Below are 16490 nucleotides of genomic sequence, written 5' to 3'. Positions count from 1 at the left end.
CAACACACACACATGGGTGTGCCTCCTTTGCATTCACAAACAAGCACACGAGGCACACAGTACGCATGCGCACATCCCATGCACTCTTACCCTTCGTACACCCTAGACCCAAAACGCGCAGTAGAGCCAAATACGCCCATCACGCACACTGTACGTGATGACGCACGCACGTCTTCGCAGACGCCGCACACGGCCGAGAACGCGCCGCGCGCACACTTACATACATAATCTGGCCGGAAGGCAGAGTCTCCGCGACTCGAGTCTTAATGCGTTGTGTACTAATCGCGCCGCCGTCTGACGTCAGGTGTCAGAGGTCACAGCAGCGTTGGCGGTGGCAATTTTTTTTTTTTTAAACCGGAAACCGCTGCTGCCGGAGTCCGAGCGGAGTCTGTGCTGCGGTGGCGGGAGCCCGGCTGGCCTGAGGTCGTCGCGTCGGCCTTGTGGAGCCTGACGCTGCCCTCGGCGCGGCGGGGAGGATGGTGCCGAGCGGGCCCGGGCCCAGCGCTCGCCGCCGCAAGTGAGGCCGGCGCGGCCGCGGACGTCCGCCGAGCGGCTGGCCGGGCCGGGCAGGGCCGGGGCGCGCTGCTGCCCGCGGTGCGGGTGAGCCCAGCCGGATAGGGCCGGGAGCCGGGAGGGCGGGTCCTGTGGGGACTAAGCAGGGCCGGGCGGGCGCAGCTGGGGTGCAGCGGGTCAGGCTCGACCGAGCCGAGCCGAGCCGGGCCGGACCGGGGGGCGGGCGGGCACAGCCGGAGCTGGTTGCGGCCCTGGTGGCCGTCAGCCCCTCTTCTCCATCTTCCGGGCCGGTGGGGCCGCTTCGCGATCGCCGGCCGCAGCGTGGGCCCCACCACCCAGGTTGACCCACCCGCAGCCCCGAAACCGGGGTTCCAGCCAGCGCCGGACCGACACAGCGGGACCCCCCACGTAGAGGCCGAGGCCTGCAGAGTTTGGATTTGGCTCGGGGAGCTCTTTGGTTGTTTGCCATTGCCGACTTTGGGTAGTGCTTGCGATACTATGGGCCTGCATATTGGACACCTCTCTAGAGGGTGCGGGTGGCAGGAAGTGCGAAGGTAATAGCGGGAGTCTAGGTGGAAGGGTCGGTGAGTGTCCACAGGTGTCCTGGGGTCTTACCTTTCCTCGTGCTTGATAAAGCAGATTAAGAAGTGATAGCACGTTCTTCTACGGGAGGCAGAGGAAGGAGGATCGCGAGGTCCACGCCAGCCTGGGCTCCTGAGCAAGAACCGGTCTGAATAAACCAAAAAAGAAAAAAGATCATTTAGAGGCTTGTGGTTGCAGCTCTCTTGAAGGGCACCGTGGAGAATAAAGCCAGGCCTGTTGGTACTGCTTTGATTGACTGAACGCTTCACCCTAGAGACAGCTGGTGAGGGGGCTTGGGGAAGAAAATGTGATGTCTGACTTTGTTGGCAACTAGCAGATTTCAGTGCTGCTGGGTGATGAATTCTGAGCTGTTTTGGAGTCTTCTTTGTTTTCTTGTGCTGGGAATCGAACTCAGGGTCTTGCAGGTGCTAAGCCAGGGCTCTGCCACTGAGCCACCCTCCCCAGCCGTCCGGAGTCTGCTGTGAGTAGAAGGCCTCCAAGGCTGCTGTTGAACCTGTTACCGTTTGAAGCTAGTTTGTACCTGTCAGACCCTTTTTGGTCAGCCTGGGGTCTGTCTGATGCTATTTGTAGATGAATGTATCATCAGTCAAACAGTACCTTCTAAATTTCCTCTTTTTATCTAAGGATTCTCTGTCTTTTTTTTTTTTTTGTGGTGATACGGGGTTTGAACTCAGGGTCTTGAGCTTGCTTGGGCAGGTGCTCTACCACTTGAGCCATGCCTCCGACCCTTTTTGCTTTAGTTATTTTTCAAGTAGGGTCTTGGGTGGGCCTTAATGCAACACTCCTGTTTAAGCTTCCTTCATAGCTGGGTTGATAGGTACCTTTTTCTATAGATGGGAGTCTCACTAACTTTTTGCCCCGGCTTGCTTCAAGCCATGATCTTCCTGACCTTTGCCTCCCAAGTAGCTCGAATTATGGGTGTGAGGCACTGCTCCTGGTATGTCTAAGGATTCTGGAATGAAAATGTCTGTTGTGTATCTAAGATGAACCTCCTGACTCCAAGTGTGTTTATTCGCTAGGAGTTTGGAGAAGGTGGCTCCACTGTGTAGAAAATGTGCTGAAAGAGTTTCTGTGTCTGATGGAGGTAGACTGAGTCAGGGCTGGGTCTGTCTGGGCTCTAGCTGCAGCTTTGCTGGAGAAGAGAGGTGGAGCTAAGTGCACATACAGTTTCTGCCCATGAGGAACATAAGATAGATCCAGAGGTTATAAAGTGTGTCAGAACTCCATTACCACAGGGATATACCAGCTGTTAGGGATTTTGTTATGGTTAGGATCAGAAACAGCTTAGAGGGGAAATGACCTTTGAAGTGGACCTAGGGAGATGAGGAGGGCTTGGGCCATTCAGAATTAGCTGGGACATGGAAAATCGAGGGCCAGTTGGTGAATGAGCACTCAGGCTGGATAGCTGGGCAGCAGGTGCCTCAAAGTATTGGCAGAGGGTGGTGGTTACAGGTTAAAGACAGGAGCATGCTGCTAGCTGGTCTGGCTTCTGGCAGATTTCTGGGTTCTACAGATTTGCCCTTTGGTGTGTGTTATTTCAATAGGTAGTCAGTGCTTAACTCATTCTAAGGATGCTGACTGGCATTCCTTTCTGGTGTTCACGGTCGGGAAATTAAATTTGGTGTCTGTGAGTTGTTCTTGTCCCTGTACTTAGTCTTTGAGAGTGGGACTCTGGGATGGTCCCAGCAGCTGTGGCCACAGCTGAGTGATGCAGTCCTTCTGTTGTTGGAGGGTTTTGGTGAAGTTTGTTTCTCTTATCTGGTATGGTTGAAGAACCGCTGAAGTCATTCGGACAGCATGCCCTGCCATCGATCGCTCTGGCACATGACTAATCTGCCTTCATGGCTTCAGTCTTTGACTCTCCCTGAACGCGCTCGGAAGCGCCATCCTCTTACCCACTCTTCGTCCCTCTGTCCACGGCTCTGTCTCCTCTTTACAGACAAGCATCTGAAAAGTGTGGTCTGACAGTGACATAAAGCTGTCACTATTGGCAGTTCCATTACCAGGCAAAAGGTAATTTTCTTTTCTCTGACATTCCAATTAAAATGAAAAAGGAACTGGAGGAAAGTGGAGTTTTTAACATGCTTGACCTGCTAAAATCTCTACCTTCCCTTCCCTCCTTCCCAGGTAGAAATGAAATAAATTCAACAAGAAGGAAAGAAAGAAGGAAAGGAGGGGAAGAAGAAAGGAAAGAGGAGGAAAGAGCCAAGCTGGGTGTAGTGGTGCATGCCTGTAATCCCAGCATTTAAGAGGGTGAGGCAGGAGGATTCCCATGTTCAAGGCCAGCCTGGGCTACATGATACCCTGTCTCAAAAAGTGCTGGGGGGACGGGGAAAGAGGTAGGGGATTGGGAGAAGTGGGGGAGAGAGAATTCATGTTGAAAGTTACTTCATTTTTATTTTTGGCAGTACTGGAATTTGAATTTAGGGACTTACTTTTGCTAGGCAGGTGCTCTACCACTTGAGCCTCTCCACCAGATCTTTTTTGTGATTTTTTTTTTTTTCGAGATAGAGTCTGGTAAACTATTTGCCCAGTCTGGCTTCCAACTGCATTCCTCCTGGTCTCTGCCTCTTGAGTAGCTAGGATTACAGGTGTGAGCCTAGGACCTGGCTGAAAGTTAGCATGTTTTTATGTCATGATTAATACATTCATTACTTGTCAGTGAGTAGCAGTACAGCGAAAGTCTGAATTTGGCACATAAGTTATTAGACATGTAATCATGTCAGCCCTGTTCCCTTTTGGTTTTATGGGAAGACTGATGTTCCCTATTTAACAACAAAGTTTCAAACCTATACTTTCTTTTTCCTTTTTGTTTGTTTCTTTGTTTCTTTTTCTTTTTTTGGCCTTACAGGGATTGAACTCAGGACTTTGAGCTTGTTAGGCAGGCATTCTTGCACTTGAGCCACACCTCCAGCACCCCTTTTTTTGCTTTGGTTGTTTTTGAGATGGGGTCTTGCTTTATGGTAGGGCTGGCCTGGACTGTGATCCTCCTAGTTGTGTTTCTCCACATAGCTAGCATGACAGGTGGGTGCCCAGACATTAGCTGAGATAGTATGGTCTGGAGAACTGTTTGCCCTGGTTGTCCTCCAACTGTGATCCTCTTGATTGTTACCTCCTGAGTAGCTAGAATTACAGGTGGGAGTCACCACACTTGGCCTTCAACTCTGTGCTTTCTACTGTAGTTTCTCTTGATCATGTCAAATTTGGGTTACTGTTAGAATCTGTTTTGCTCTGTGAATTGTGTCAGACACCCCTGGCAGGGGAGGATCCACTCATTTTTTTTGCCTTGTGCTCTTAACTATTGAGTGAGTGCCGGAATCGGAGTGGCCTTGATGGAAAGTAAATTAGACATTTCCAGAAGCACTTGAGCTTAACTGTGCTTTGGATTAACCTCAGTGACTAGAATACACCTGTGTGTCCACAGCATGTGAAATCGCTTGGTTTTTCAATTTGGCATTTGCTTTGGAGCCTTGGTGTCAGCCCTGGCATTCTGAATGACAGAGAGCGAAGCTTTTGGGGTGAGATGAAGTCCGCATCTGTCTTGCTTCATACATGCAGTGTGTCCTTGTGCACTTTTTTTGAAATATTGGGCTTGAACTCAGAGCCTACACCTTGAGTTACTCCACCAGCCCTGTTTTGCATTTCTTTTTTTGGAGCTAGGGTCTCTTGAACTATTTGCCTGGACTGGCTTCAAACTGTGATCCTCCTGATCTCTGCCTCCCGAGTAGCTAGAATAACAAGCGTGAGCCACCAGCACCTGGCTGCTTTTACTACTTTTGACTCAGTTTCCTCCTCTAAAAATTGGGGATGGTAACATCCACCTTGCTATGGTGGGAACGTTAGGAACCAGGATGTATGTAAAGCACCTGGCATTGTGCCTGGGCCCTGGTTGTTGTTGGTAGCTGGTAAGAGAACTGTTTTCTCACCCCCTAGCCTTCTGTGATCTGGTTCCTGCCTCACTCTACTGAAAGGGGTTTTGCTTACATTCCTGTTGACGTCTCCTTTTTTTTTTTTTGGCAGTGCAGTGGGTGGAACCCCGTTTCTCATGCACAATAGGCAAGTGCTGCACTGTGGAACAAAACTGTATGGACGCTTTGCAGTCTTTGTCTCTTTTGATGGCTTGATTCTGCATTTAGACTTGTTGTACTTATTGGTGGCAGTGGATCTCAGTAGTTAATGCACAGCTCTGGCGGCTGCTGGATTTGAGTCTAGGTTCACCTACTATACAATTTTGGGCAAAGAAGCAACTTCCCTACCCTTTGCTTTCCCCATCTGTAGAGTGCAGATGTGGTAAGGATGATATCTGTTATTTTCTGGACTCTCAGGACACTGCTTCTCTCGTAGAGTAGGCTGGCGCTAGGCCCGTGCTAAGCACCTTCTTGGAGAGGTGCAGAATGGCATCATGCAAATGAGATGCACTGTGAGCAAGGCATGTGGAGTTCCGGAGGGTGAATGGGAACAAGTGGAGCAGCTTTCAAGAGTCATTTAGGAGGTGGAGGCATCGGGACCTGGTAGCTGGTTGGACCTGCCAGCATGGCTGGCAGGGGTCTCTGGGTAGGTGATGGCTGTGTCTCTGTGGTTGTGTGGATTTGAAGTGCCATGGGGCCCTCTAGGTAGAATGCTGTGTAAGAGGGTGTTGTGTCTGAAACGGAGATTATAATGTGTCTTGGCCTGACGCCATGGGTGCTGTGTCCTCTCCCCCTGCACAGAGACCCTGGTCAAACACAGGGAGAGTGAGGAGGAGTGGTGGCCAGGAGTGTGGGCCTGGAGGCTGGAAGCCATAGCCTTCCAAGTCAGGACTGGGCTCTGTGTCTCAGATGGCAGAGATAGGGGGCTGGATGGCTTCTCACCGCATGCTGCTTTGACACTGCCAAGTGCTTCACCTCTGCTGCATCCTCTGCCCTTACATCAGCTGTTCTTGAGATGTCTAAAACATCACAGGATAGTGAGAAATACCACTTTAAATCCTTCCCTCAACCCCTGCACTGCTGGGGCTGGAACCCAGGGCCTGTGCGGACGAGGCAAGCACTTACCCTTGAGCCGCCCCAGCCCTGCTGTAGTTTTGTATCTAAATGAGCTTTCCTCCCTCATTGGGGGACTTCCTGCCATTCTCAGCACAAGACCAGTGCATTTCTTAGGTGGCCTGTAGCTCTAATCTCCCCCATTCTCCTTGTGCTCTCCCCACTTGTAGCATTTCTTTGACAGGACTCTAGGAGAGCTGTGAAGAATCTCCTGTTTAGTCTGAGGTAGATGATCTAGTGGATGATAGTGGTATTTTTTTTTGGTGGTACTGGGGTTTGAACTCAGGGTCTACACCTTGAGCCACTCCACCAGCCCTTTTTTGTGATTTTTTTGAAGATAGGGTCTTGAGAACTGTTTGCCCAGGGTGGCTTCAAATCATGATCCTGCTGATGTCTGTCTCCTGAGTGGCTAGGATTACAGGCATGAGCCACCAGCACCAGGCAGTGGTGGTCTTATTGCTCATGTGTGGGGCACAGGTAGTGAGTTAGTACACTATGAATGAAAGTAAGTAAGGTAAAACATGAGGCTATTTAGGAAGTGCTGTCTGAGAAACTAATTCTTAACTCCAGCAGGTAGCCATGTGGTGTAAAGTCCATGGGCATTGGGGTGGGGAGAGAGAGAGACTGGACTCTTTAAAAGTTCATGGACATTGGAGAGAGAGGCAGAGACAGACAGAGACGGGGATTGGGAAGGGAGAGAGAGAGAGACTAAAAGTTCATGGACATTGGGAAGGCTTCCTCTTCTGCACAGCTGTTGTGTTTCCTCAGCCCCCCACACCCTGGGCCAGCTCTTGCCTCGGTTTCTCCACCCTGTTCATGCTTTACTGCTTGGTTTCTTCCTGGCCAGGACAGCTTCAGCAGTTCCCAGTGATCTTGCCCAATGTGGCTGAGAGCTTTTCAAGAACAGAGGCTCAGCAGCATTCGATGGGTCTTCTTCCTGTGATCCTGTCCCCTGCCTGTCAGGATACTGCTCCATCCAGGCACTCTTTGGCTCAGGGCCACCCTCCCTGCGTGTCCTGTACTGACCTTACCCTCTGCTCCAGTGGAGGAGCCTCCGGAGAGCACAGTGGCCAGGGCACAGGGTGCTGTGGTCTACAGAGGCTTCTCAAGGGTTGCTCCTTTTGTGCTTGGGTTGCTTGCAGAGCCCTCGAAATACAGTTGGCTGCAGATAAAGAATACCTTTCTTAGCATCAGAGCAGGTTGGAAGACAGTCTTGTTTTCTGTTTCCTTTCTTTCCAGATACACTTAAAAAAATCTGTCAGTGCTCAGTGGTGGAGTGCTTACTTCCCTAGCATGTGGCTAGGCCCTGTGTTCAACCCACAGCACCATAAAATGAACAAGCAAAAATATTCTTTTAAACTGTCTTTTTCCTATTTGTTGCCTTTATTAATGAAGAAAATGAATGGAATTAAAATTTAATGAAGTTTTTAAATTTATTTTTTATTGTTGTACTGAGGGTACATTTTAACATTTACAAAAGTTCTTTAAATAAATCATAGTTTAATTCACCCCCTTTCAATGAAGTTTTATTTTGATTCTTTAATCAGCAGGATTAGTTGATGGATGATTGTATTTGTAGATTTTATTGTTGAAAATATTAAAAACGGGAGCCATGCACTGGTGCCTCACACCTGTAATCCTAGCTACTTAGGAGGCAGAGATTAGGAAGATTGCTGTTTGAAGCCAGCGCAGGCAAATAGTTCCTGAAACCCTGTCGAAAATACCCTTAACAAAAAAAGGGTTGGTGGAGTGGCTCAAGGGTAGGACCTGAGTTGAAGCCCCAGTACTGCCAAAAAAAAAAAAAAGAAAAAAAAGAAATGTGGTTAGGGGCATAAGTAGCTTGGTGGTAGACTGCTTGCTTAGCAAGCACAAGGCCCTGGGTTTAATTCCCAGCACCACATACACACGAAAAAGGTTATTAGAAAAGAAATGCCTATTTATAATAACTTTTTATGTCAGATTTTTGTTTTTGTTTTGTTTTTTTGGTGGTACTAGGGTTTGAACTTGGGGCTTCATGCTTGCTAGGCAGGTGTTCTACCATTTGATGCACACCTGCAGCCCTGGTAACATTATTTATTTATTTTTGTGGTCCTGGGGTTTGAACTCAGGACCTCATGATTGCTAGGCAGGCAGGTGCTCTACCACTTAAGCCACTCCTCCAAGTTGTTGGGGATTTTCGAGATAGGGTCTTGTGAATGAACTATTTGCCTGAGTTGGCTTGGAACCACAATCCTCCTGATCTCTGCCTCCTAAGTAGCTAGAATTATAGGCATGAGCCACTGGCACGTGGCTCCATTTTTTGTAGAATAAAAGATACACTTTATCTCACCACGTAGAGATAGCTGTCACTGTTTATATATAAGAGTGTGTTGTGTCTTTTTTCCTATGTGGATTCTTGTGTGTGCATGCACACTGACTGACTTAAAAACCTGACCTGGTCTCATTCTGTAGACTGAGGCATAGACTTTACCTCATCATTATCCCCACACAATACAGTCTAACGACTACTTAACCAGCACTGGAAGTACATGAGAGGATGAGCATAGGTTGTATGTGAACACCAAGATGTTTTATGTAGGGAACTCACATCTGCAGATTGGTTACCTCAGGGAAGGGGGGTCCCGGAACCAGTTCCCCGTGAATACCAGGGTCAAGGGATGACTGTGTTATTTCAGTCTTCTGCTCTCGAAGGCTACATAGTTTTCCTCCAGAGATCTGCTTTATTTGCCATTCCCCTGCTGTGGCTGCATATGTAGTTTTCCAAGTTTTACCCTTTTAAACACTCCTCAGTAATAAAATCTTTGTTTTTCACCCATGGAACAATAGGTGTTTCCTTTTTTTTCTTCAAGTCTTTACTTAGTTCTGGATAAACTAAGAAACCGAGCAAAGAATATAAACAAGATACAGACACTGGAAGGGGACTTGGCTCTCCATTAACCTTGCTTGTGTGTCCCAGAGTCCACACAAAGTTTGTGTTTCTTGCCAGTTCTGCAGGGAGCAATATGCACCACAACAAGAAGCATAGAAGACCAGCTCCCTGCTTCTCTCTTCCTAGACTGGTGTGCCACCATATAAGGTGACCATTCTGAATGTCATTGAGCTGCACCTTACAGTTTCTGGCCTTGAAAGCCCTGTGATGCCCTCAGTCAGCCAGGCTCCCATTTTCCGTGACTGCTTGGCAAGTCCAGGAATTTTCCATGGGTTTTTTGTGAGCAGGTCCTGGAAATCCAATATATAAAATTGTACTCAAGTATTTTCATGCAGCGTAGAGGAATTGTGGGTGCTGTTGCTCAGTTTAACATTAATTCTTTCCTTCATTTTTGATTAGCATCCATGAGCAGTACAGGGAAGCTTTGTTTTCATTGTGATAATCCATAGATGTATGCAGTGTACTTTGACAGGCTCACCCCCTGTGTTCTAGCCCCTTAACTCTCTTCCCCCTCTTGTTTAAAAACGTTTGGTGAGCTCATTATTCTGTCTTCATATATATATATATTATACATATATATATACTTTTGATCATATATATATATGATATATGGTATAGTTCATATATATATATATATGTATATGATATATGGTGTAGTTCATATATATATATGTATATGATATATGGTGTAGTTCATATATATATATATATATATGTATATGATAGATGGTATAGTTCATATATATACTTTCGATCCACTTTACTCCCAGAATCCTTTTATATACTTTTGATCATATATATATATATATATATATATGTATATATATGTATATGATATATGGTGTAGTTCATATATATACGTATATGATATATGGTGTAGTTCATATATATATGTATATGATATATGGTGTAGTTCATATATATATATGTATATGATATATGGTGTAGTTCATATATATATGTATATGATATATAGTGTAGTTCATATATATATATATATGTATATGATATATGGTGTAGTTCATATATATATATGTATATGATATATGGTATAGTTCATATATATATATGTATATGATATATGGTGTAGTTCATATATATACTTTCGATCCACTTTACTCCCAGAATCCTTTTATATACTTTTGATCATATATATATATGTATATATATGTATATGATATATGGTATAGTTCATATATATATATATATGTATATGATATATGGTGTAGTTCATATATATATATATATGTATATGATATATGGTGTAGTTCATATATATATATGTATATGATATATGGTGTAGTTCATATATATATATGTATATGATATATGGTGTAGTTCATATATATATGTATATGGTATATGGTGTAGTTCATATATATATGTATATGATATATGGTGTAGTTCATATATATATATATGTATATGATATATGGTGTAGTTCATATATATATATATATGTATATGATATATGGTGTAGTTCATATATATACTTTCGATCCACTTTACTCCCAGAATCCTTTTATATACTTTTGATCATATATATATATGTATATATATGTATATGATATATGGTATAGTTCACATATATATATATATATATGTATATGATATATGGTGTAGTTCATATATATATATGTATATGATATATGGTGTAGTTCATATATATATGTATATGATATATGGTGTAGTTCATATATATATATATGTATATGATATATGTAGTTCATATATATATATGTATATGATATATGGTATAGTTCATATATGTATATATGTATATGATATATGGTGTAGTTCATATATATATGTATATGATATATGGTGTAGTTCATATATATATATGTATATGATATATGGTGTAGTTCATATATATATATATGTATATGATATATGGTGTAGTTCATATATATATATGTATATGGTATATGGTGTAGTTCATATATATATATATGTATATGATATATGGTGTAGTTCATATATATACTTTTGATCCACTTTACTCCCAGAATCCTTTCCTTTCGCCTTCTCTGCTCCCACTGTTCCCCCCCCCGCCCCCTCCTCCACAGTTTGGCAGTATTGGGGATTGAACTCAGGACCTCACACTTGCCAGAAAAGTGTGGTCCAGCCCTCACATTAACATCTTAGAAGTAGAATAGATGCACGAGGCCATGTCAGTCCTCAGGTTTGTAGCACAGCCCTTTGTCTCTCTGAGTAACTTGTGTTCTTGAACCATGACTTGTAGATGGCTGATGATGCCCCTAGACAGTCCTCCGCAGCCTGTCTGGTGATTTCTGATGCTGGTGGAACTCACAGCCTCCACTTGCAGAGGTGGGGTGGTGCGGGAATCTGAAGCTGAGATACAGGACACTGAGGCAGTTTAGCAGGAAGCAGCGTTTTATTGTGCTGGCACAGACCCAGTAGACTCCTGTTAAAAGGCTGAGCTCCGAGAACAAAGGGGTCTCACCTTATACACCCTTGCAAGCAGGTTACAGAAGGAAAAAGCAAGGTCTGATCCATACATGGTTATATTTAATTTTATTGGCTACTTTACCCTAGTGCTACCTGACTTTCCCTTCCCCAGTGCTATTGTGACCCTCTCCACGTTCAGATTCCGCAGGTTTTATCTCTCTGCTATGCCATCCTTAACCTCCCTGCTACTTTTATCAGAACTCAGGCCTAGTCTGTTTTCTTCTGATCCTTCTCGCTGCTACAGGGGGGATGGCCTTTGGGCACTGTTTGGTGAACCTTAAGCTCCTGGGCTTCTCAGTGGCAACTTCCCAGCCCCGGCCGTCGTCTCTGTCCTGGAGCTGGAATGAATTTAGGGAAATGGAGTCTGGTTGCATGCTTTCTCTCTTACTTTTCCCCCACACAGAACTCATTTTTTAATTTTTTGTCATTATTAAATATTTTTGTTAGCATATATTCTACAAAGTAAGGTTTTGTCATGGCATTTCTACCCAGCCATCCATACATTGTACTTTGGTCATATTCAGCCTTCTATTTTCTGTTCTTATCCCCATTCTCCCTCTCCCTTTCCCTTTCCCTTTCCCCTTCCCCATACCACATCCCTTTTTTACAGAGAAAACATTGATACCTGTCTTTGTGAGGTGTTTTCCAGTGCTGTCCATTTTCTTGCTGGCAAAATAATTTCATTCTTGTGAATGAGTGTGCCACTTTTTCTTTATTCATTTATCTATTGATGGGCACCTACGTGAATCCCATAACTTGACCATTATGAATAGGACAGTGGTAAACACGGGTATGGAGGTATTTCTACAGAAAGCTGACTTTTTGAATTGGTATAGCTGAACCATACAGAAGTTCCATTCCTGTTTTTCTTTTGCAGTACTGGGGCTTGAACTTGGGGCCTTCACCTTGAGGTACTCCACCATCCCTATTTTGTGATAGGTTTTTTTTGAGATAGGGTCTCACAAACTGTTTGCCCAGGCTGACTTCAAACTGTGATCCTCCTGATCTCTGCCTCCTGAGATTACAGGAGTGAGCCACTGGCGCCCGACTATTCTGAATTTTTTGAGGAATCTTCCATACTGATTTCCAATGGTCTCATTCCCCACCAACTTTTTTTTTTTTTTTTTTTTTTAATTTGGTGGGACTGGGGTGTGAACTCAGGGCTTTGTACTTGCAAAACAGGTGTTCTACCAATAGAGCCACACCTCCAGCCCATTTTGCTCTGGTTATTTTGAAGATGGGATCTTGGGAAGTATTTGCCCAGCTGGGCTTGAGTCATGCTCCTGGCTGCTGGTTTCTTGGTGATGGCCTTCCTGACTCGGGGGAGATGGAGCGTCAGTGTAGTGTTGATTTGCGTGTACTTGATGGCAAAGGACACTCAACATTGTTTCATGTCTTCATTGATATTTATTCTTCTTTGAAAGTGTTCAGTTCATTTCCTCACTTACTGATTGGACTAGTTCTTTTGCTGTTTAATGTTTTGAATTTTAATATTCTGGATATTAATACTGTCAGATGATTTTCTCCTGTTTCTATTTATTTATTTGTAGTACATATTAGTTGTACATAGGAGTTTCATTGTGATATTTACATATGTGCTTACAGTGTATCTAATTAGATTCACCCTCTCCTTCATTCTCCCTCACCCCTCTTCCCCCAGTTTATTCTTTAATTAAAGGTAAGTTACTGTTGCAAAGATTAAAGAAATTTTCTCCTAATTCTTTGCAGAGGAAATAAATTCATTCCACCTTTATTAGTTTCCTATTTGAAAATGCTTATGAATGGTAGGAAGGAATTTTGCTTTGTGAGATACTTGGACTCTTAATGGTTTTGTCTTTTTTTGTTTTTGTGGCAGTACTGGGGTTTGAACTCAGGGCCTCATACTTTAACACTTGCTAGGTAGGCACTCTTGCCACTTGAGCACTCTGCCAGTCCTCTTAATGGTTTTGTTTGGAAATAACTTCTACGAACTCCTTTAGGGATGAAGGTCAGTGTATTCCGGAAGTTTCTGTACGTTAATGTAGTTGGCTTATGTTGACGCTATTCAATAATCTGGATATTTATTTATTTATTTATTTTGTGGCACTGGGGTTTGAAGTCAGGGCCTCATGCTCACTAGGTACGTGCTGTTACCACGTGAGCCATTCTGCCAGCCTGATAATCTGGATATTTATGTTCTTATACCTAAGTGTCTAAATTCTGGTGTGACATGGTTTTAATTATTTTTCTCTCTAGAAGTGAATCTTTTATTTTTTTTTCAGACAGGGTCTGGCCATGTTGCCCAGGCTGACCTTGAACTCTTGGGCCCAGTGATCCCTAGCCTCACCCTCCTGAGTAATTGAGGCTACAGGCATGTACCATTGTGTGGATTTAGAAGTGATTTCTTTTTCTTTTTTTTTTTTCCATGCTGGGGATTATTCCATCTTGCACATACTTGGCAAGCATTCTGCCACTGAGCTACAGCGTCAGCCTAGAGCAAATATTAATTCTGATTTTTCTATAAATTTGTGTTTTAAGTTTGGACTCATCATTTAATGAACTTAAAGTTTTAAATCACCTGTTGTTTATTAGTGGTTTGTTTTATTTTGGTTTGGTGCTGAGGCTTGAACCCAGGGCTTTGTGCATGTTAACACTGTACCATTGAGCAATATCCACAGTCTTGATCACTTTTTAAATTAAATTTACCTTTTAACTGAAAACATAAAATTGTACATCTTAAAGGGGTAACATGCCATGTTTTAATACACATACACCTTGTCTAATGTTTAAATGAGGCTAAGCATGTCCGGTTCCTCATTTATTTCTTTATGCTAAAAACTTTCAAAACCATTTCTTTCAGTGTTTGAAGATGTACAGTGCATTACTGTTAACTTCTTGTCACCATTCTATACCAGCGTACCAGAGCTTCTCATTCCTAACTGTGATGTAGGGCCCTGGGTCCTCCTCCACCATCCGTCCTTTCCTCCTCACCTAGTTTATGTCCAGACACTGAGACACATAGGCAAGTGAAATGTTCGGTAGACCTTTGGTTTCCACAGATCCATGGCTCCAAGGAGACTGTGGGGAGGAGAACCTGCGCATGCTCAGGATGCAGGGACTTCAGTGCTGTACTGTGGTGCTGGACCCATTTCCCCGTAACACTGCCCAACTTCCAGTAAAGACCGGGTGCCTTTGAACAAAGCTCCCATTTTCACTGGGTCACTTCCATTAAGCACATTAGCTTTTACCTTGCTGTTTGGGCACCATTTGCTTTTGGGAGGAGTACTGTATTCTCACAAAATGAAGGGCAAGGAAGCACTCAGCTGATCTCACAGGATTTCAACACAACTAAGGCTAACGTGGGACTGACAGAGAGCTTCTCCACCCACGAGCTGCGGTGTGTGTGCCAGGGTGCTTCAAATGGTTGCTTTTGAAGTTTCTTTTGATACTTATTTATTTATGACCAGGCTTGGTCAGAATGTGTAATGAATGCACACATGCGGCAAGCTTACTGTGTCCATCCCTGAGAGATGTCAGCTTGGTTGGGAAGGTGGATGTACACAGGCCACTGCAGTTAAGGCGGCTCACAAAAGCCAAAGCTGTCACTTCTTCTGGGGGGAGGGCTTCAGGAGAGACCTGGAGGAGTGGCAGAGGAAGTCTTCCTTGAGCGGACTCTCAGAAGCAGAGGGTGAAGTGGCTACAGCTGTGTCTCCTGTGGAAATGTCAGGCAGATGAAGTTGAAGGACTCTGGGAAGTGAACAGGACCTGGTTGGTGGTGGGCTGTCACTCCAAGGATCCGGACCCTGACCTAGGGGTTGCTTGGGGCTCTGGAAGGTGGAAGCAGCATTTTGATGAGATTTGTGCTTGGCAAGGCCACTGACATCTGCCTGGAGGACGGGGCATGTGACAATGGCAGGCAGTCACAAGATGGTCACAGAGGACATAGGGGCAACAGGCAGAGGGAAGAGATGGTAAAGAAATAGTCCTCAGCCCTTGATGACAGCTTGGTGTGGGAAGGAAGACTGAAGAAGGCTGGCAGGTCCCTGCAGTCATGGAGTGAGGTGGGGAACGCAGCGGGGCAGGTGGCCAGGACAGCACATGAGTACCATTTTGGACGTGTGCAGCACGAGGGTACAGAGACACTCAGGGCAACTGCATAGCAAGCTCTGCGGAGTGTAGAGGGCACTGGTCTTGAAATGACAGCAGGATTGCTGATGGGATCTGTGAGCAGAAGTGTGAGAGCTGAGTGCAGATAATCATGCGTTCTGACTGCTCACTCATGAGCTAAGATGCCAGCTGCTGAAGACAGAGAGACCCAGCTGAGCAAACCCAAAGGCAGCTAGTACAGGAGAATAAAATTTAGAAGGTGGCATAGACTTTGTAAAGATTGTTTTTTTGTAGCCGGGCAACAGTGGCTTATGCCTGTAATCCTAGCTACTCAGGAGGCAGAGATCAGGAGGATCATGGTTCGAAGCCAGCCCAGCAAATAGTTCATGAAACCCTATCTGAAAAAACCAACACAAAAAAGGGCTGGTGGAGTGGTTCAAGTGGTAGAGCACCTGCGTAGCAAGTGTGAGGCACTGAATTCAAATTCCAGTGCTACCAAAAAACAAAAAGAAAAAAAGGATTGTTTTTGGCTAATGTTGCTATAGTGTGTTCATACTTATGTGCTCATTGTGTACTGGTTATATTTCTAGGGACTGAGGCAATAGCACTGAGCAAGATAGGCAGAAAGTCTGCTCGTGGAGCTCCCAAATGACAGTGACAGACAGTAAGCAAATAGAAAACTAGGTGGACTCTTTTTGAGTGTGCAGGGTTGCTGGGGACAAGCATAGGCCCTTGGGCGGGCCAAGTACATACTGGTACCCAGGCCTTTGCAGCCAGCGCCATGGAGCAGGCCCTCTGACCACCCTGATCCAAGACTCTCAGTACCTTGCTTAGAGTCAGTTAAGAGCACAACCAGGACTGGGCTG

The 16490-nt window shown here is 44.8% G+C and overlaps 1 protein-coding gene across 1 annotated transcript in view; it reads left to right on the top strand.

Moving 5' to 3' along the window:
• Positions 1-241: 241 nt before the first annotated feature.
• Tmem248 (transmembrane protein 248) overlaps positions 242-16490 on the top strand; it is a 30384-nt gene continuing 14135 nt past the window's right edge. The window contains exon 1 of the mRNA XM_020163043.2: positions 242-600. The gene's annotated coding sequence lies outside the window, so the exon portion shown is untranslated. The remainder of the gene's footprint in view (positions 601-16490) is intronic.

This window comes from Castor canadensis, chromosome 6 (genome assembly GCF_047511655.1).
Source record: "Castor canadensis chromosome 6, mCasCan1.hap1v2, whole genome shotgun sequence".
Classification (NCBI taxonomy): Eukaryota; Metazoa; Chordata; class Mammalia; order Rodentia; family Castoridae; genus Castor; species Castor canadensis.
Note: the sequence above shows the minus strand (reverse complement) of the source record. Positions and strands in the feature narration are given on the sequence as shown.